Below are 22,656 nucleotides of genomic sequence, written 5' to 3'. Positions count from 1 at the left end.
CGGCTTCGAAATGACAACGGTTGCCAAATAACCAGAGGTTTCTGTAGATATCAGGTGTGTTTCAAAGAGGTTTTCCTCCCCAGGGCCCTTGCTTCCTTGATGGGTTTAGTGAGTTTTGCAGGGATAACTTTGGCAATTTCTTACCATTTAGAACTTGGCCTGTGTGAGAAAGGTGTGGACACAAAGCCCAGGGTGGCAGGAGAAGGCCAGTTGTGAAAGAAAAAATAGGCAGCTTGTCCAGCTGGGCCCTGAAACGGGTCGTGGGGAGGCCCTGGGGGTTTCTGAGAATCTTTCCTAGCTGTGGAGCTAAGAGGATATGAAAAGGAACAGCACCTTAGAGGTTGATTTAAAAAAATCGAAAGTCAAGTTAGCTCAAAATGTTGTTAGCCAACTCACTTTAAGTGGTTTTCTTCATGAAATTAAGAAATGCAGGCAGCAGTTTTACTTGCTTTTCTGGGTGATAAATCTGTTAGTGTCTTAAATGCTTTCTGCATAATTACACGTACATTTCGTGTTCACTTGCTGACAGGTCTAGCAGTTACAGCGGAGCCATTCACCTAGCCCTCTGCTCCCTGGAGAAAACCACGGAAGGACCTGGGCTGTTACTGCTCCTGTATGGGTGGAGGGGACCGCGTTCCCACAGGCGAACAGGAGTGAAGGGAAACGGGGAGCAGGCCGATGTCTGAGGCACAGGAGCTTTGACAGATGTTCCCATCTTCACAGCGACTGAAGAGGAGTGAAGATGGATGAGACTGCGCGTGAAGGGGCTGGAAAGAGAGGAGCGGAGCAGACAGATCGGGCCTCTGATGAGAAAGCGGCCGCGCCTCTTCCAAGCAGCGCTGCGGCCCGCTTCTAAAATCAGCACTACGGCAGAGCTTTATGGTAGAGAGCAAGAAATGGCAACGATCGTATGTCTACTCTCTATGACTTACGTGAGATGTCTGGAAAGAGAAACGTGGAAACTTACATTACTGTATGTAAAATAGAGAGCCAACGGGAATTTGCTGTAAGGCTCAGGAAACTCAAACAGGGGCGGGATGGGGAGAGAGATGGGAGGGAGGTTCAAAGGCAGGGGATGTATGTATACCTAATCTGATTTGTAAAAATAAAATAAAGAAATAGCAATAATAGCAAATTATTCGTTATTAGCTTGGTGAACGTCATCCATTTGTTAATATATTTGTTCTGTGATTTGTAGTGTCCTCCTAGGATATTTTTGAATAACTGCTTAAACCTACTCTCAGAAATAACTCTTGCAGTTACAATTACTCAGCTAATTAGAATTATCTCAGAATATTATCCAAACAGAAAATTTACTTTGTTGAAAAAAGAAATAAGCAAGCAATTAAAAAACATCTCCTTGAATGCAGAGATTTAAATAAAAGGCAGAAACTAGCAGTAAATAAGAAGGATAATACATTATGACCAAGTGGGGATTATCCCAAACAATATGACTGCTTCAATTTTTGAAAATAAATCCACATCATTCACTATATTGGCAGAATAAAGGGAGAGATAAAGTCTGATCATTTTAATCAATGCAGAAAAAACATTTGATAAAATTCAACACCCTTTTTTGGTAAAAAAAAAAAAGAAAAAGATCAGTACAAAGACTTAAATGGAGCTTTCTCTCTCCGATAATAAACACAATGAAAAACTAACATCACTGACAGTGAAATTTTAAAGATTTTCCTCTCAGATAGGGGACAAACAAGGCAAAGGTGTGTACTCTCACCAGCTTTACTGAACACAGCAGTAGAGGTCCTAACTGGTACAGGGAACCAAGAAAATGAAAGAGCAAGAAACTCAGAAAGAAGAAAAACTGTCTTCTCATCCCTGGGTCAGGAAGATCTCCTGGAGGAGGGCATGGCTACCCACTCCAGTATTCTTGCCTGGAGAAACCCATGGACAGAGGAGCCTGGCGGGCTACATACAGTCCACGGGGTCACAAAAAGTTGGACGTGACTGGGCGACTAACACTTTTACTTTTCACATATGTGACAAAGAGCTGATCTTCAAAGTACATAAGAAACTTCAACGCAATTTAAAAAAAGACAAGCAATCCAAGAATACTTTAAAAGGCAAAATATTTCACAAAGGAGGAGATACAAATATTAAGGGAACACATTCAAAAAATGTCCAGAATCATTAGTTATCCAGGAATTGCCAATTAAAAGAACAATGAAATACTCTCACATGTTCAGTAGAAAGTGTTATTTTTTCTCAAAAACAAAAACTGATCATGACAAACTTTGCTCCATGTGCGGGGGCTGGCTGATTCTCTCCTCCTTTACATCAGGTGTATAAAATAGGCCAACCACTTTGCAAAACAGCCTGTTGATAGTTTATGAAACCAAACACACACCTATCCTGTGATGTAGTCTTTCCACACCAAGGTCTAGAAAATGAAAACTAGAAAACTGGTACAAAAATGCTCACAGTGTATCATTCATATTATTTATAACTGTCAACCTAGAAACCACAGAAGTGTGCATCGGTAGAATAGCTGAATAAATTTTGATGCATTTATACAGAAATAAGAGCTTCCCTGATAGCCCAGTTGATAAAGAATCCACCTGCAGTGCAGAAGACCCCAGTCCGATTCCTGGGTCAGGAAGATCTGCTGGAGAAGGGTTTGGCTACCCACTCCAGTATTCTGGCCTGGAAAATTCCATGGACTGTATATAGTCCATAGGGTCGCAAAGAGTCGGACACGACTGAGCGACTTTCACTTTCACTATACAGAAATGCTGTGTGTGTGTGTTAATTTCTCAGTAATGTCTGACTCTTTGCGACCCCACAGACTATAGCCTGCCCAACCCCTCTGCCCATGAAATTCTCCAGGTAAAAATACTGGAGTGGGTTGCCATTCCCTTCTGCAAGGGGTCTTCCCAACCCAGGGATCGAACCTGGGTCTCCTGCATTGCAATCGGATACTTTATCGTCTGAGCCACCAGGGAAGCCACATGTCAGCAGTGAAAAAGAACAAACTGTCAGCACATCCAACCACACATGGGTCTCTTAAAGACATTATGAGTGGAAAATGCTTTATACAGAAGAGTACATAGTCTACAATTCAACTGACATGAAGTTCTAGGACAGGCTGAGCTCATGTATGGTGGCCCCTGGGGCAGTGTGGTTGGTGATCGTATAGAAAGAGCCATGAACTCCTTCCCTGGGTAACGGTGAGATTCTCAACGGTGATTGTATCACACAGGTGTATGCATTTGTCAACATTCGTGGGATGAGACTTAAGATCTATGCAGAAGGCCAGTTCATGTAAATTCTACCTCAAAGTGAAAAGAAAAGAAAACACTGACATTTAGTTAATCATAAAGGATACCAAAGTGTTTAGTGGAGAAGTGTGCTGACGTCTGAAACTTACTATGAAATCACACATCAAAACTGATACATGAACAAACTGATGCATACTTTTGTGATAAATAGAGAAAAATATTAATTGCAGAATATAGATGGCAGGTGTATGAATGGCCAGTGTATAATTTTTCAACCTTTCTATGTGTTTGAAAATGATCTGAATATATATATGTATGTATAGAAGTGATTTTAAATTACACAAACTTATTACAGAATTCTAGAAATACTTGCCAAGGTTAATATAAGTCAAATATACCTTGGGAAAGAAAATTCATCTTTGAGAAGGAAGTAAATTTTAAATTTCTACCAGATATGACCTAGATATCATAGTTAGAAAGGAAAAAGGCATACTTACTATTTTTGGGACAAGAACAGTTAAAAGTTTTACATGGTGTCGTTGAAGTCGAGACACTGGTTTTGTAAAGGTAGGGCCCAGAAACTTGATTGGAATGTAACTTCTACAATGCTTGCCTAAGATCTTTTAAGAAACGTAAGTAGGACGAAAAGCATCTCCTGGGTTACAATCTAACTTGGGCTTTTTTGAAATCAGCAGAGTAAAATTGCAGAACAGTGTAACAGATGTTTGGCTTTGTTTTTTAAGAAAGACTAATTAATCATGCATACTAGCAACACAATCCTTCACATGCTATAGGCATTCATTTTAAGGCATATTGTTATGTTTTGGTGTTTGTGTTTAAATCCAGAGACGTCATCTATTATTAATAAGAGCTGAAGGAAAGAGTTCATACCACCCAAGAGCTAAAATGCAAATGCCTTTTTAAAAAATTCACAAATATTTGAGTTCCTAATGAAGCATATGTAAAGCTTGGCAACCAGAGTGCTGGCTGATTGGCGCCCTTATTCTAAGACAGTCTTATGTGTTAAATTAGTATCAAGAGCCTGAAGACAGAGGCCGTATTTTCGGCATGTTCTGTATTCTCACCCTGAGCACTTAGCCATCATGCCTGTGTGGCTAACAGGGGATTTATAACATCTGGAGGGAAATACGCACGTATCAACTTCCTGGAAGGAAGAGCGTGAGAACACTCAGGGCTACAGGACTGACACCCGGGAGCCTTCCTTTGTCCTCCCCTTCAGAGCTGGTTCTCACCAGGACCCCATCCAGGACCTTATTCTCATTCTCCTGATGCTGTGTCTACAAGGAGAGCACGATACATTGGCCTGTGTCTTCACAGTAAAGAATGACAATCTTTCCCAGATAGCTAAAGAAAGTCCCACTTGCCCTTGATCTGTGACTTTAGGAGAAGAGACAGCTACATGCCTGGATAAGCTCTCCCCTCCCTTCCCACACTCCTTCCCTCATGGATCGTCCTCCTCCATGGGACTCATTTAAAGTGTGTGTTAATCTCCTCAACTCTCAAACGTGTTGGGGAACTTTGCTTTCAGCTGGATGGCGTTAAACCAGAGTTCCTTCACTACCAGAATACACTTCACGGTTTCAGCATCTTTTTGTCCCCTGAATGTAGGATCGGTCAGCTACCCTCATAGTGAGGCCAGATTTCTTGCTGCAAAAGTCAATAAGTTTCCCCCAACATGGTCTTGGCTGATCCTGGGTCCAGGAGAGGAGAGGGCAGTGAGGAGAGCGAAAGAAAAGCCTCTTACCCTTACCCTTCAACTGTGACTGAAAGTGCAAAGCAAATTATAGATCTCTGACAATTCAAGAAGACAAATTATATGTGCTTTAATTATATGTATGCTTTAATATTTGAACTTTCAAAAAGAAATGCCTCCACTTAATATTTCAGAATATCTGAGTTTATCCATTATCCCTGCAGTTTAACCAGAATCAGACAATGATGGGACAAGGAGATACAAGAGGTTTCCTAACTTAACAACCTTGGTTACAGATGAGGCTTCAGGAATAGGTTTCAGTCTGTTAAAAAACCATAAGAGTCCTTAAACCTCTTGTTCCTGACATCATTTGTCAGAGAGAGAAAAATGTGACAGTAATTAATAGCTGAGAATATTGATGTATTTCATCATTGGTGCAACCACAAAAAATGATTTGCTTGAAATAAACAAATCTGTTATTATGAAATTATTCTTCTTTACAATTAGATTAGATCTGAAGAGAAATTTAACCTGAGGTAAAAGGAGGAGATAGAAAAGGTTTTCTGGTTTAACATCCTGCAATTACACAGAAGGCTTCAGAAATAGATTTTGAAACAAGAAGAAATATTGACTAATCTTTATCTTTTTATATTTTTGCACTTGAAACTCTACTGTCTATAGAAGACACCAAGGGACTCCCTAACTATTTCAGATTTAGTTTGAAGTAAGTTGACTGAATCTATGTTCTAAGCCTCATTCTAACAATTATTTAGATTAAGCAAGACAGTTAAATCTTCCCGGGCCATGCCTTTGATCCTAGCTATAAATTATTCACTTTTAAAGTAGGCTTATCTTTTCCTCTTAAAAGGATTCTTTGGGGTGGTTTGAAAAGATGTACCTATTTTGTTTAGAGTAATCAAAATATACCTAATATTTTAAAATGATATATGACTTGAAATTTTCAAATATAGATGTTTATTTCCCTTAGAACATGACTAAAATATCACTTTAAAAAAACGTGTTACATAATTGATATCAATCAATCTTCTCTCTTGATGCATGAGTTTATTTATTTTTACCGTCATAGAAAGTCCAACACTGATAGGAGCAGAAACACTATTAATGTATTAGAGTCCATAGTTTAATTCTGAAAGCTAAACAAATATAACTGTGGCAGTTTCACTATTTTCCAATGCTTAGATTATCCAAAGTTGAAAAGTCTTCTTTTCCTAGTAACATACTGCATTTCTTACGCAACAGAACTTTATCGTAAAATATGAACCTTAGTTTCTCCCAAAGTCTTTGCGGTCTTACTTTCACAGATAAGGCCACTTTTCTTTTTAAGCATATGATCTTAAAATCTACTCTACATTTAAAACTCACAGTGATGAAAAAGTCTTGTAAGCTCCTCCTTTTCAACAAAATAGTCTAATTCAGGGTACATTTATTATTTTCCAACATGAGCTACATAAAATCTCTGAACATATGCCTTTCCCACTTACAAAGACAGGCATCTAAGCCAGTTTGAGAACCCCAGGGGTGGCAGGGCTCAGATGTCTGCATGAAGCAGCAAAGAGGTCAAGTGTCCATGGCAGGGATGGGCCCATCTGCAGGCGTACACCCACCTGGAGGGGATCCTGTGAAAATGAAAGTCGTTCAGTCGTGTCCGACTCTTTGTGACCCCATTGACTATGCAGTGCATGGAATTCTCCAGGCCAGAATACTGGAGGGGGTAGCCTCTCCTTCTCCAGGGGCACCTTGGGATGGAACCCAGGACTCCCTCACTGCAGGCAGATTCTTTACCAACTGAGCCACCAGGGAAGCCCAGAGGTGATCTTGCCAGGTGAGTATTCAGGCCAGGGATCCTTACAGCTTTCACTTTCTTAGATCTGAAATTTTGCAGTTTTTTTTTTTATTCTAAAAAAATATTTCCCACTAATTCAACCTTTTAAAGCATCATGATAAACATTACATACCCAGAGATCAACATTCAGAACACTATTCTGTCACCTCTACAATAAAGCCTCTCCTTACAGAACATACACAGTACGGGGTCAGCACCCTAGGTCTCGAAGCAGACTTTCCCGGTTTAAATCCCTCCTCAACCAAGCTGTGTGACTGTGGGCAGCTTGCTCCACCTCTCCGTGTCTCTGTTTTCTCTTCTATAACAATTTTTAATGGGGCTTAATTTATAGAGGTGCTGAAAACATTAAATAAATTCAAATTGCTTGGGATATTGCCTAACACCTAACAAAAGAGTCCCTAAGTGTTCATTATCGAATGAGTACTATCGTTATTATTATTATTACTATTTTACACAAGACAGACACTACGGTTGGAACTGGGCAGCAGGTGGAATTTGCAGTTTGGAGTCAGGAGAGTAAGCGGCCTTGAGGGAAGGGATGAACGTTTTTAAAACTTCTATTATTTTTAAGGGGCTTCCCTGGTGGTTCAGATGGTAAAGAATCTACCTGCAATGTGGGAGACCCAGGTTGGTTCCTTGTGCCGGGAAGATCCTCTGGAGAAGGAAATAGCAACATACTCTAGTATTCTCACCTGGAGAATTCCAGGGACAGAGGAGCCTGGTGGGCTACAAGTCCGTAAGGTCACAAAGAGTTGAACACGAATGAAGCAACTAACATTTTCACTTTTCACTTTCATTACTTTTAAGACACATTATACAATTTATCCAGTTCTCACATCATTAGATGAGGCAAAAATTATTCTTATCTGACAAATGAGAAGAATGAGACCACAGGACTCGAAGTAACTTGTCTACGCCCACATCGCACGTCTTATAATCAGCCTTGTGTGAACACTGAGCCCTCTCTCTACGAAGCATGCATTATTGACTTTCTCAAAAAAGCAGGAATCTAAGTAGATAGAAAGAGCTGGTGAGCTGGCAGATGAGCCAGAGATGACATCCTGAAGATCGAACACACAGGCACATCTGAATTAGGGCAGCGAATTGAAGCCCTGAGCATTAAATCCAAGCTGGGAGTCTCAGAACCCAGCTGTCAGATCTCGACAAGGTGTGAGGGGCCAGGGCTACTGAGACCCAAAGGCCGCTGGGCACGAGCTTGCAGTCTGACCAAATGGGGTTTATTAACCTGATGCAAAGTCAGAAGGCACTGGGGAAGAACCGAGGAATGCCGCTCCACGTGAACCCGGCACGAAGCGCGTTTGTGAGGTTCAGGCTTCAGGTGGAAGAGAAGGTGAAGGACTCAGGAGAGTCTCAGGGAAGTGGGATCAGCTCTGGGTTGGTTGCCATGTCTGAGCCAGAATGGGGAGAAGCAGGCTTGACCATGGACTGGGCCCCATAATGCAGCCAGGGCAGGTCGACCGCTGTCCACACCAGGAGCCCACGAGAAGAGTGGAGTGGACCTGGGGCTCCCTTGGCAAGAAAGAGGGTGACATGGGGCAACCTCTGGCCACGCGCAGGCCTTGGGCATTTCCTGTCACTTGGCCATGAGCGCTGTGTCTGCATTCCAACAGGGAGTTCACAACAGGGCTACCTGCAAATCGATGAACTAATCTTGAAGCAAATCAAAGGGGAATGGTTTCCAGGGATTCCACTAAGAAAGACTAATACTTTCAACCGAAATGCTGATTTCTCATTTTACCATTACAAATAAGACTATCAATAACCAGCATGACCTCTGCAGCGGAACTACAGGTGAAGGTTTATCATAATTAGAAGGATGTGCTTAGAACGCAGAACAAGCACAGTTGCTTCCAGGGCGTCAGGTGAGCTGCCTGGCGTGTTCATCGTGCTCAGGTAGAGCTCAGCCTCTGGATCAGATTCCCTGTCTCCAACTTCTGGCCCTGATTCTATTCCTGTGTGACCTGGAGTAACTCACTTAACTTCTCTGTGCTGCTGTGTTCTACTGGGTAGAGACAGTGATCTCCTTCATAGGGTTATCAGGAAGATTCCGTGAGTTAACATACGAAGCTTTTAACACCCAGTACGGAATCTGGCACCTGGCAATCAAGTCACCGAAAGGAGTCTGTAGGTCCAGCCGCTCAAAAGTCAAAAACCAGGCCAGCTGGTGGAAAGGAAAGTTTGCCTTATTTCAGACACCGGTAACTGGGGCTGTGGTGGTGGACATCAGTCCAAAGGCCGACTCCCCGCTTCCCTGACAAACGCGGGGTGAGAGCTCTTATAGACAGAGTCGGGCTGGGGGAGCTCCATGCAGAAACAGCACAGTCGTCTCTGACGGTCATCCTCAGAGTGGCCATCATGGTTTGACGGGCGTCATCTTGGTCGTTTCAGGTACAGTTAGTCTTCAGTCCCGGCAGCACTTGGTGCATTTCTTTGTGGTAAATTCTTGGAACTGGGGCAGCTCGTGTCCTGGCACGGTCTGGTCATCATTAGTTCACTGCTCCACCTGGGGTTTCAGTATCTATAAGACAGCTCACAGGGTGTGGCTCAGAATATGATCTACAGCCCTTAAGAAAGAGCTGAAGGTCCTTGACGATGCTTAACGACTACTTTATTATTATTATTTAGTGTCCTCTGACGGGTTTTTTTTTTTTCCGGTTTCCATATTTCTCACTTTTCTGATTAAACTTAGTCTTTGACTACCGTTTTCCACAGAAAAAAGGCAGGCAAGGGACATGTGGTGAGGGGTGGCAGAGGGGCGCGGCCAGAGTGCCCTGCTCCCCTTCAGTAATGTCAACAGTGAGGTAGTTGCTCTTATTTTCCTTTTTGCAGTGTTATGATTACAGATTCATGATTCTGGCCAGCTTCTCTCCTGACCATGTTCTAAGTGAAGGGAAAGTCGCTCAGTCGTGTTCGACTCTTTGCAGCCCCGTGGACTGTACAGTCCCTGGAATTCTCCAGGCCAGAATACTGGAGTGGGTAGCCTTTCCCTTCTCCAGGGGATCATCCCAACCCAGGGATCAAACCCAGGTCTCCCGCATTTAGGTGGATTCTTTACCAACTGAGCCACAAGGGAAGCCCATGTTCTGAGGGACACTGCCAATGTTTGCGTCGTGTTTGTTTGTCTGTCTGTTTTTTGTGACTTTCATTGTACTAAATTTTCTGGCTGACCAATCCTTTTCTAACACTTTCATTTTTTTAAGTATGGACTATTTCAATTTGGCAAAAGTAAAGTCTATTGGTCAAGAGGCATTTTTCTAAAGGCTGTTTCGAAACTCTCACCCCTAATGCACCAATGGCATCTGTAGTTTAACTACTAGTTGGAGCTGTGTCTCCAGGTCTTCAGAGAGGAGTGGTGAAACAGATGCTGGCCAGGGCATCTGGGGCAGTTCTGGGTCCTGGCTGAGCTTTAGGAATTCCTCTCTTCCCACCTCTCTGACTTTTTTTTTTGAAATTACTGTTCTTTACAGGGTTTTGGTTCAGTTCAGTTCAGTCTCTCAGTCGTGTCGGACACCTAAATTATCAGTTCTACTTTTCATCTGTTTTACTTATTGGGCTTTGGTGTAAGAAAGAAATGATTTGAAGGAAGAAATTCATCGCTAAAGACATTTGCAAAGCACGAATCAAAACTAGGTTCCCCTGGTCCGTGTGCCCAGGGATGGAGATGTTACAGCCTGTGGGGTCTCAGGACGGGTCAGCACTCTGCCATCTGGGCGTGGGCTATGTTTCTCTGGTTAGGGGAAGCTACCTATGCGCTGGGCGATCCTGGAAGACAAAGGACACAGAACAGTGGTCAGCGAACAGGCTGGTGTGGTGGCCTCGCCTCCCGTGCACCTTGCTTACCGCCAACAACATCGGCAAGAAGAAGACCAAGTCTCGACTGAGAAAACCAGCGGGCCGGGCTGGGATGCAACCCTCAGGACCAGCACAGACCTTCCTGAATCACTGGCCCCTCTAAGGGCCTGGCACCGCCCTGTGCAAGCCCCCGAGACCGCCGCTAGAACACGAGGCACGCTTGAGTTGAAAAGCAGGAGCAGAGAGGACCAGAGCAGAAACACAGTGTTAAGTCACTTTCCCATTTCTCTCTGCACTCGAGAGCCCTGACCTGCGATTTCCAATTCTGTTCCCATCTCGGGTGGACTAAAAGAAGTCTGCTCTGCGATCCCGTCGCTACTGCCGCCGGGGAAACCTCCACAGCACCTCGCCTCTCCCCTCCTCCTCCTGCGGCCCCAGCCATTCCTTACTGACCCTGACGGTCTCTTCAACAAAAGAGCCTCATCCGAGTAAGTTTCCCTCAGTGCTGCATTTTGAAATGAAGGCATCAAGGTGTGCTAGTCTAAGTAACAACCTCTCCCAAATCCACCTTAGTTGACAGATGTTCAGCAGTGGAGCAACGTGGAATCATCTGGACCCTTTCAGGCTTGGATCTGTATCAGCACAGTTCACAAGTTCTCTGACATCCTAAAACTCCGTTTCCTCACTGGTAAGTGAGGGATCACATCCAGTGCTCAGGTGTCAGGAAGGCCAAATGGTATAATATGATGACCAAAGACATGATATATGCATCTACCATACACAGGGGGCTTCCCAGGTGGCTCCATGGTAAAGAATCCACCTGACAAACAGGAGATGAGGGTGTGATCCCTAGGTCAGGAAGATCCCCCAGAGAAGGAAAGGGCAACCCACTCTAGTATTTTTGCCTGGAAAACTCCATGGACAGAGGAGCTTGGTGGGCTACAGCCCATGGGGTCACAAAGAGTCGGACACAAGTGAGGGAGTGAGCACGTGCCTGAACACATGTGAAATTTTTTAATGATGGTCAGATGAGAGATTGTTTTACAGAAGAAAAAAAGTAAACTCATTCTGTCATTCTGACTGGGGATTACACGCAGCAGCAAGAACACCACCTAGCAAAAAGTTTAGAGACTGTCAGTTCAACTCACGGAGCAGGTTAAGGTTGGTAAAGGTCCTGGTCTCCGGTGTAAATACACAGGGAAAGAGGATGGCCCACGAGCCCAAAACCAACCCAGACTGCTTTCACCTGGGAAAGAACCCAGTCAAGACAGTAACCCTGAACTGGAGCGTCTACCGTTTTATTCGGTTGTATTCTATTATGTATGCACAAAGACAGAACTGATGAAATTAGTTTTCTGACATAGATCTTACATACAAATCAGCAGCATTCTTAAGCTTTTATTTCTTTCAGCTGGAAAGATACAGCATACATTTTTCTTCTCTGAGATCTTTAAAATTTTAAAAGTGCTATTCCTAAGCAGTAACAAGCGTCAACAATCTTAAAATGCACCGTGAGTGGCACTGACAGCCTTTGAACGTTTTCTTTGCCTCTTTATAACTTGTGTGTAGCCCTCATCATCACCGCTCATACTCATTTTGGTACTTTCGGGGCTGAACAAACATAAGATAATGTAAACAAAGGTACCATAGGAAGGCTGACTGTCTAATTATGGAAAAGTATTATTATAAAGGAATGTAGCAACACTGAGGTGATTTTTCAGCTTTCCCTCAGTACTTAAGATGCCGGTGAAAAAGACTGGAGAAATGGTTCTACAGAGTTGTATACTGCACTTCCTAGGGACTAACTAAATTCAGAGGAATAGTCAAAAAGAACTTTAAAATCTGCATTTGGAATAAAAGAAAACATATATTCTCTAATGCTCTTTTTTGCTCTAAGGCACTCACATATTCTAATGCATTTTTTTGGTAAAAAAGTGTCAGTCGCTCAGTCGTGTCCGACTCTTTGTGACCCCGTGGACTGTAGAATTCTCCAGGTGAGAATGTTGGAGTGGGTTACCATGCCCTCCTCCAGGGGATCTTCCCAACCCAGGGATCAAACCCAGGTCTCCCACACTGCAGGCAGATTCTTTACTGTCTGAGCCACTAGGGCAGCCCCAGGAATGATATTCTCCTTCCCTAATGACAGTTCATGCTGGGCACTGCCTCTCTGCAGCAGCTGGGATAGGAGCCCTGGGCTCTTCCTGGCTGTCCTCTGAACTCTGCCCTGCAGAGTAGAGCTCGGGTCAGCACACCCCGGCCAGCCTGGTGGGGAGCCGCAAGATGGGCTGGGTGGGGTGTAAACCTGGATCAAGAACCTCCTCCCTGTGCCAATTGGGGAAGAAAGCCTGACCTCAATTATTGACAGTGGAACATAAGGAATGAAATGGATGAAAACGGAAGAGGCACCGTTGCCAAGGGTGAATAGGAGGACAAAAGAGACAAAGGAATTAAAGCGACGGAGGACTTTCGAGCAAGGGCAGCGGTAAAAGAGAACGAGGATATTTTTAAGTCTGGGAAGATAATATCAAGCAGGTTTGCAGAAGAAGTAGGTGAAGAGATATCTGATTTTCTCCTATTGTCAGGAGCGTGCGGGACATGGAGGTCAAGACGTCAATCCCGCGGCTTAGAAGAGAGCTGGGTGCTAGAAATGTAGGCTAACGAACAAAGCTGTGCGTCATAATAGCCAACTTCTCCACGGGGCTCTTCGGTGCTATTTTCAGTGCTTTAAATACTGTAACTAATTTTAGCATCACAACAACCTGGGGATCTCGTTAACAGCCCAAATTTAGAGAGAAAGAAAGAAACTCAGAGAAGTTGGACACCTTGCCTAGAATTCTTAGGCAGCTAGGAGAGTAAGCAGGGCAGACTTTCACCTTCTCACTCACGAAGGTGCGGTGGCCGGTGTTTGCAGCCGCAGTTTTCTCCGAAGTGTTTATCCAGGAGAAGGAGGAGGCTGAGAGGCAGTGATGGAAGGGTTGGCATAAATAAGGCACAAGGAGCCGACATGATGACAGACGTAGCGACCTGCCGTCTGCCATTCCCGCCTCCCGCACCAGCCCCGGACCCTGGAGCCCAAGCCCAGATGCATGCCAGTCAGCGCGGCTAACCGGAGCGGAAGAGGAGCCGAAAGATAAACCCCGAAGAACTCCTGCAGTTGAGGGGCTGGGGGAAGCAAACGGGGCGGGTGAGGGACCACTGGGAAGGGTGAGGGGAAACAGGAGCTGCCACGGAGCCTAGAGGCGGACAGGGCCCAGGAGGGGAGGCGGCCTCTGGCCAGGGCCGCGGGGAGAGGAGGGCTGGGGAGGACCACCGGGGGACCTGAACACGTGCGCCTGCGAGAGCGCTTGAGCTCAAGACGAGATCATAACAGAGCCGTTTTTCTGCGGTGAATCAGGGAACCCTGCTGCAAGGGGACGGAGCGCAGGAGTAAAATGAGAAGACCGAAGCATTTAGACTGCTGCGCCGAGTAGTTTGGGCTGTGGGGATGTTTAGGCGAAGGAAGCATTTTTAATGCAGAGAAAGGAGATCAGAAGGCCGAAAGCCTGCCAGGCCCAAGGTGTCTGGGGACGCGGTGGGTGAATTCCCTTCCCCAGGCTCTGTGGCCTGAACCGGCTTAAACCCGAGCTAGAAGAGAGACTGGAGCTGGGGAGTGGAAGGAGCCCTCTTTATCGCCAGCCTCACGAGGCATCACTAATAGTTATAAACAGCTAATTTGCAGGAAGAGGAACAAATCCAAATTCACGCTGCCAATGCTAAATATTTAACTGATGGAAAATATAGGCTTTGAGTTGGCTGTGGAAATCTCCAACGACGAGCTCCATTTTCAATCCTTGGTGCCCTGGAGATGCTGTTTCAGTCCCTGCCTCTGCCAGATGGATTGTGAGTCACAGCACAGGAAATAACACTGGATTTCATATTGTGTTGCTTACAGAGGATGTGGACCTTCCGAGCCTGGCTGCCCTGTAGACGAAACGAAAACCCAAAGGGAGGCAATTAGGATGGCTGTGCTCCACCGAGCAGACCAGGAGATTGAGGCTGGTTCAGAGCTCCGAGCGGGACACCAGGGGCCAGCAGACACGCCTGCTCCTCTTAAGGCAGAAGCAGCCTCCAGATCCCAAGACCCCTCTGAGGGACTCACACAACCATGCAGGGGCTGGGGCGGGGGGCTGGCATGGCTGAGTTCACTACCTCCCTATACCCTCTTCTTTCTATTACATCGTGGGTGTCTGTAGAGAACATCCTTCAAAGCACACATGAATGGCAAGGATGAATATTAAAGCTTTGTAACAGTTTATTGTGTCCTGACCACCTAGGGGTTACAGTCCTTGAACAAACAGTGCCCACTGAGCCACGAGTGTGTGAAGTCACACGAGCTCACGAAATGACAGGGCACAGCGTCATTCTGGAAACAGGGGCCACAAGGAGCGTCTGTGAATAAATCCTTGAGGCTCCTCAGCCCCTTTTCTCTTGCCCTCCGGCATCTTTATTTACTGTTCCCCGCGCTGCCCTTCGCACTTCTGCTTTACACTTGAACAGATCTCCTTTACCCAGGAAGATTAGTTCTCGCTTGCCTTCCCTTTGTCTCCCCGGTTTCTGACCAATTTCTTTCCTTTGACTATCAGACTTGTTAAATAAACTGTGCGCAACTCCTTCCAATTTTCCATCAGTTTTGTCTTTTCCCTCCTTGGGTGACATCTGTGGTCCTGATGCTCAGATATGTCACAGTGTCAAAGGCCAGAGGCGACCTCAGTGGCCAAGCCCAGTGGACTGTCCTCAGCCTCACGTGCTGGGATGTGAATCCCAGGGATACCGTATGGACTCCATCCACCCTGCTTGCTTCCTTGTCTTCCGCTTTATTAGCTTCCCTGACTTCGCGTGTCCTTCCCTCCTCTCTCTCCTGTCTGTCCCCCGTCCATCTTTCCGTCTGCACACACGGATGTGTTCTTTTCATTGACCTCCTCTCCTCCCGCTCCTCCTAGGTCAATTCTTTGCTCCCAGCCCCGTGTCTTTCTCAAGCTCACGTCTCTTGCTCTAGAAGGTAAAACACTGCTGATCCACAGGTCACAGCGGTCTGACACATGTGCTTTATCTGCCATGTTTTACTTAACACTGGGGCATGATTTTTAAAACGGGAGGTCTTAGTACTCTGGCTTCTACTGAAAACCTGAAATATCTGGAAATATTTCTACCTGACAGCCATCCTTCTGCACGGAGCACAGTCTGCAGCTCAGCTCAGAGGCTCCTCTTGGAGATTTCCCACCATTCAGACCATTCTCCGGGGCCCCACAGAGCCTTTTGCATGACTACTACTGTTGTTTGCTAGGAGTTCAATCTTTTTTGCCATTAGCCTGATGAAAGAGACTGATGTATTAGTAACATATTAGTTCTGGCTAGTGAAATTTATTATTAAAGTGAAATACGTGCTTTTAATGACCTATTTTTTGTTTTGCTCAGCAAGAGAACATATTGCATCCTAGTTAAGTACTTTAATGTTAATGTGTATTAAGAAGTATAAGTTACATGGTGCTACTGCTAAGTCGTTTCAGTCATGTCCAACTCTGTGCAACTTTATGGACTGCAGCCTGCCGGGCTCCTCTGTCCATGGGATTCTCCAGGCGAGAACACTGGAGCGGCTTGCCATTTCCTTTTCCAATAAGTAAGATGAGGCACCTCAAAATTCTACAATTGAAGAGAACTATTGTCTTATTTTGTACAAAGAGACTTATGTTTAGAGGAGCTTTAGGGTCATAACAGAACTGAGAAGGAAGAACAAAGATTCCATGCTCACACACATGCAAAGCTCCCCCGCCAGTGTGACACCCCCACCAAAGTGGGGCAGGAGGTACAACCCCCAGTCCGACACTGACATGTCCTCGTCACCCAAAGCCTGGGCTCCTGGCGGGGTCCACTCGTGATGCTGCACTTTCTGCTGAGTTTGGTTAAGTGTTTAATGGCACGCGTTCACCCTCACAGCCTCATACAGAAGTGTTTCCCTACCCTAAAATCTCCTGTGGACTGCCTCTCCAGCCCTTCCTCCTCCTTAACCTCTGGCAAGCTCCGATCCTTTTACTGTCTCCGTAGTTTTGTCTTTTCCAGAACGTCACAAAGCTGGAATCAGACAGAATGGAGCCTTTGCAGATTGACTTCTTTCATCCAGCAAGACACATTCAAGGTCCTTCCAAGTCTATTCATGACTTCACAGCCGATTTCTTTTTAGCATTGAATAATATTTTATTGTTTTGATGTTTATTTATCCACTCACGCCCTGAAGGACACCTTGGTTGCTTCCAAGTGTTGACACTTAGGAATGAAGTTTCTATAAATATCCGTGTGCAGGTTTTTGTGTGGAAGTACGTTATCAGCTCCTTTGGATAAGTACCCGGGTGCACAGCTGTAGACTGCTCCACTTTACTGTTATTATTTTAGTGCTCTTGTTGACTGCAGGAATGTCAGGGGCAACATAGTGGGGAATGGGAGCCAGGGGGAACTTCTTCATCGACATGAACCATAAAAAGAAAAAGAGGCTTGTCAGAAGCTCTCTCGCCTGATACTCAGTCCCTATTTAATTCAGAACTAGGACACAAGGTATTTTTCCAGTAAAGTGCAAAAACAAAAGTGGAAGAAATGACGAACATTCAGAACACCTTGTTACCCAGGTTTATGCTACCCATGACATTTATCATAAGTTTTCAGAATTCTTTTCTCACTTGAATGATCTCCTGTCTAAAGACTCAAGGAACACTTCCTTGGGACCAGTAGGAATTACCCGAATAAATCATACTATCTACCTGGCTCACTATGTTTAATAAAATATGTAGGAAATCTAAACAATAGCTTCTGCTCGGCATCAAAGTTTCACTACCCAGTGTGCACGTGGGGAAACTTTCTACCGCTCATGGATTTCACAGCAGGAGTTTTATTTTCAGTGATAATATACAACGTCTTATAAGCTTTGATCTCTGCAGACTCAGATTTCATACTGGTTTTATTTCAGAAATATGAGGCAGAACTTGTCCATGATCAGAACTCATTCAACTCTGGGTAGAGTCTATATGGACAGCATGTAAGAAGTCTACGCGACTGTGTATACCTTCAGAAAACAATTTCTAAAATCACACTGAGCTTCAGAAAAGGGTATCGTCTCAGTAAAGGGATGAGGTGTGACAGATGAGAACCTTCCCCACGGATGCCATTGAACGGGGTTTAGATTCGCTGCCTGCCCCTACCGACAGCTGTGTAAATTGCCATCTTTATTTAGTTCACAGGTTTCAAATGACAGCATTTATGTGGTATTTGTTGATGTGAGAGCAGAAGGCCACTATCAGAAAGAAGGTGATACACAGAGAAACTCAATGATCAAGTCAATGGAAAGAGTATTTCCTGGCTTCATATTTCCATTAAAGTTGTCTAGGTCCTGCTATAAACAAGTTCACATCCCAACAGTTTCTGATCTTGACTTAGAGTAAAACCCCTCCATGAGGCACTGACACATTAAAGAGATCCCTGAAAGATTAGTATGGGCAGGGACATTCAAGAAATTTGATTTAAATCCTTTGTTTTACCAATGAGGAAGTTACAACCTGCAATGGTCAACACACTAACCAGTGAAGGCCCACTGGGCCTTGAGAAGCCCTGCTCAGGAGACCAGGAGACTGGGAAAGAACCTTGAGACTCTCAGACCCTCAGAACTTATCATGGCACTGACCTAATTCAAGATGCTTTTTAAATCCTGTTTTGTTTTTTTTTTTTGAATTTGCACCTGTAAAAAGTATGAGATTCTTGAGACCCAAGAATCTGTGGCAGGTAGGAAACAGGAAGGGACTCTCTTCCTTGGAACAAAACCTTATTGCTTAGACTCTTAGAGGGTGCTTAATATTTCATCTGCTGAACTAGTAACTGCATCTTGATAGGCTTAAGATAAAATACAAACATGTATATGTTTCTGAGCATCTACAGTCTACTTATAGCTTGAAACTAAATGGCCAGTGGAGGAGGATGAGAATAGATGCTAACAGGAGCCTAGGAGAAAACAGTCTTTCAAACAAATATTCCAGCATTTGTTTGGGTTAAGAAAGCCCAACAAATAAACATTTCCCAAGCACTCTTCTCCGGCTTTAGTTAGCTAGTTTTGGCTAAACGTTTTTGCATATGTATAAAAATAGAAAACATTAAAAAAAAATCAGAAGCCACAATAATGTTGTATATTTCTATGGTCCATTGCACTCATTTTCACTGACAGAGGTCAAGAAATATCCACATTCCAAGATGACACTCTATGAACCCTGTCTGGGCCCTCCAAGAGGAATTTTTTTTTTTTTCTTCTGCTGAAGACAAAATAAGTAGAAGTCTCTTGTATGTAAGAATATCATTTCTAAGCTTAAGGTTTTTTTTGTGTTTTTTTTGACCACTTTTCTGACATCTTTTCTGTGCATGTGAACTGAAGCCTTGTATTTTGGAACCAAACCAAATGTTTAATTAAAAAGTGAAATGAATATTTCTTTATATCTCACTTCTTTCATCTCAGCCCCAAAGAGGCGAGAGTGGGAGGTGACAAGATGATAAATTAAAAAGCCAGAAGCCTGGCCGTCTCTGGGGAGTCACAACTTCCACATTCACCCCAGGCGGCACCGCTGCGTATCCCACCCGTGAGCCTGTGTCCCATTGGGGCTGCAGATGGGGCTTCAGCAGGCGGGGTGATTGACTCTTTACATAACGGCCAGTTATTTTCCTCATGTAACACACATCTCAAAACTCCTGAGACTCGGCAGCTACCTCTAACATTACGAACCAACAAATGACACTAAGGGTATTAGTCCATTGCCAGGAGTAGCTGTGCTCTGCCCTAATGTGCTTCCTTTTTTCCAAGGCCTTTTCTTCCATAAAAGATGTTCCTGGGCACCAGATTCAATGTCTGCAAAGGCTAGGCAGAATTCTGTGGTTAAGCAAAACACTGATCCGATATGCACCGAGCAAATCTCCCTGGAGATCTTCACGTGCTGCTGTCTGTTGCAAGGGGGTGCATATCATACGTGGGAAATTTTACACATTTTACAGTGGTATTCAGTATTATATACACGAAACTATGTATGTTGATAATGAAACGTTACCATAGTTTTTAAATTAGATTCTGCTTTTCTCCCAGCTCATATTTCTCAAGGTTAAATCATTCTAAGAACTCATTTCTTCTAAAGGTGCTTTACAGACTGTATCAAATTTAGCTTTTAAATGTAAGAATTCTTTGACTAATGGCAGCATAATCTAACCATGGGTATTCAGTTCAGTTCAGTTCAGTTGCTCAGTCGTGTCCGACTCTTTGCGACCCCATGAATCACAGCACGCCAGGATTCCCTGTCCATCACCAACCCCGGGAGTCCACCCAAACTCATGTCCATTGAGTTGGTGATGCCATCCAACCATCTCATCCTCTGTCGTCCCCTTCTCCTCCTGCCTTCAATATTTCCCATCATTAGGGTCTTTTCAAATGGGTCAGTTCTTCACATCAGGTGGCCAAAGTATTAGAGCTTCAGTTTCAACATCAGTCCTTCCAATGAATATTCAGGACTGATCTCCTTTATGATGGACTGGTTGGATCTCTTTGCAGTCCAAGGGACTCTCAAGAGTCTTCCCCAACACCACAGTTCAAAAACATCAATTCTTCAGTGCTCAGTTTTCTTTATAGTCCAACTCTCACATCCATACATGACCACTGGAAAAACCATAGTCTTGACTAGATGGACCTTTGTTGGCAAAGTAATGTCTCTGCTTCTTAATATACTATCTACGTTGGTCGTAACTTTCCTTCCAAGGAGTAAGCGTCTTTTAATTTCATGGCTGCAATCAGAATCCACAGTGATTTTGGAGCCCAAAAACATAAAGTCAGCCACTGTTTCCACTGTTTCCCCATCTATTTCCCATGAAGTGATGGGACCAGATGCCATGATCTTAGTTTTCTGAATGTTGAGCTTTAAGCCAACTTTTTCACTCTCCTCTTTCACTTTCATCAAGAAGCTCTTTAGTTCTTCTTCACTTTCTGCCATAAGGGTGGTGTCATCTGCTTGTCTGAGGTTATTGATATTTCTCCCGGCAATCTTGATTCCAGCTTCTGCTTCCTCCAGCCCAGTGTTTCTCATGATGTACTCTGTATATAAGTTAAATAAGCAGGGTGACAATATACACCCTTGACGTACTCCTTTTCCTGTTTGGAACCAGTCTGTTGTTCCATGTCCAGTTCTAACTGTTGCTTCCTGACCTGCGTATAGGTTTCTCAAGAGGCAGGTCAGGTGGTCTGCTCATGGGTATTAGAAGGAAATGAGCTATACTGACATTGTCTTTAATATGCTATATTTCTTAAAAAGAATCAGTTGGCACATGAGGACACATCTTCTAATATTTAATGTGGAACTTAAAAGTCAATATAGTATAAAGTCTGAATATAGCCTTGCTTGTAACTGACAACTTAAAAGACCAAACTTCAGAGAATTACTTTGTTAAAAGGGACCATAACACAAAACCTTGACCAAACCTATGGAGCAGGCCCCAAGCTCTCCGATTTATCATTAACATTTTTTCTGTTTTGGCCGCACCACTGAGTCTGTGGGATCTTAGTTCTCTGACCGGGGATTGAACCCTCGCCACCTGCATGGGAAGCATGGAGTCCTCACCACTGGACCACCAGGGAGTCCTCAACACTGGACCACCAGGGAGTCCTCACCACTGGACCACCAGGGAGTCCTCACCACTGGACCACCAGGAAGTCCTCACCACTGGACCACCAGGGAAGTCCTCACCACTGGACCACCAGGAAGTCCTCACCACTGGACCACCAGGGAAGTCCTCACCACTGGACCACCAGGGAGTCCTCACCACTGGACCACCAGGGAGTCCTCACCACTGGACCACCAGGGAGTCCTCACCACTGGACCACCAGGGAGTCCTCACCACTGGGCCACCAGGGAGTCCTCACCACTGGGCCACCAGGGAGTCCTCACCACTGGACCACCAGGGAGTCCTCACCACTGGACCACCAGGGAGTCCTCACCACTGGGCCACCAGGGAGTCCTCACCACTGGACCACCAGGGAGTCCTCACCACTGGACCACCAGGGAGTCCTCACCACTGGGCCACCAGGGAGTCCTCACCACTGGGCCACCAGGGAGTCCTCACCACTGGGCCACCAGGGAGTCCTCACCACTGGACCACCAGGGAGTCCTCACCACTGGACCACCAGGGAAGTCCTCACCACTGGACCACCAGGGAAGTCCTCACCACTGGACCACCAGGGAAGTCCTCACCACTGGACCACCAGGGAAGTCCTCACTGACATTTTTTAAAGTAGAAATAATTTATGTTCCTTAAAAAACTAGATCAAATATTATTTTTGAGTAAACTGTACTCTTCCTATTGGATAGAAAAAATTAAATTTAAATTTTAAATGTCCTTTTATTAAAACTGTCATGAACATGAAGTAATTAAATTGGGTGAAATCATGCTATAATTTGCATAAACATTTGTATGTCATGTCACTTATGAACTAAATTGCTGAAGACAATATTAGACTTACTGCCAAGTTGAAGAAAATGAGATTTTAGAAACATTTATTTCTAAAATGCTTTAAGAAACATTTATTTCTGTATTGAACTTCCAAAACCCTGTATTCTACATAAAATCATTCTAACAACCTCCTTTATGAAGCAGGAAGAATAAGAAATGTATCCTTTTCTGGTATGTGTATTTTGTCTCCAACTAGGTCAGAGACATTTTTAAGAAGTTGTATCTGCATTTTTTTCTTTTAATTTACCCAGAGCAGTGCTTACGCCACTAAGTATGGTCTACAAGTTTTCAAAACACGTTCTTTGAAACTTGAGTTTAAGATCCAGTGAAATTCTCAGTTGAGCTCAGTGAAGAGGCACCTGGCGCAGATGTGCACGTTCCCTTCTGGAAGACTGAGGCGTGAACTCTGCCCGCAGTCCTTCTAAAGAGCTCTTCCCGCTCTGTGTCCTCTCATTTCTGTGTAGGAAGATTTAATAAAA

General features: G+C 44.4%; 1 protein-coding gene across 2 annotated transcripts in view; it reads right to left on the bottom strand.

The window, feature by feature from the left end:
* Nucleotides 1-22,656, bottom strand: part of NALF1 (NALCN channel auxiliary factor 1) — a 615,113-nt gene that overhangs the window by 221,408 nt on the left and 371,049 nt on the right. The gene's annotated exons all lie outside the window — the stretch shown is intronic.

Source organism: Moschus berezovskii, chromosome 13 (genome assembly GCF_049115385.1).
Source record: "Moschus berezovskii isolate FMDL1 chromosome 13, NW_MosBer_1.0, whole genome shotgun sequence".
NCBI classification, from domain to species: Eukaryota; Metazoa; Chordata; class Mammalia; order Artiodactyla; family Moschidae; genus Moschus; species Moschus berezovskii.
This window is presented reverse-complemented; position numbering and strand designations above follow the sequence as displayed.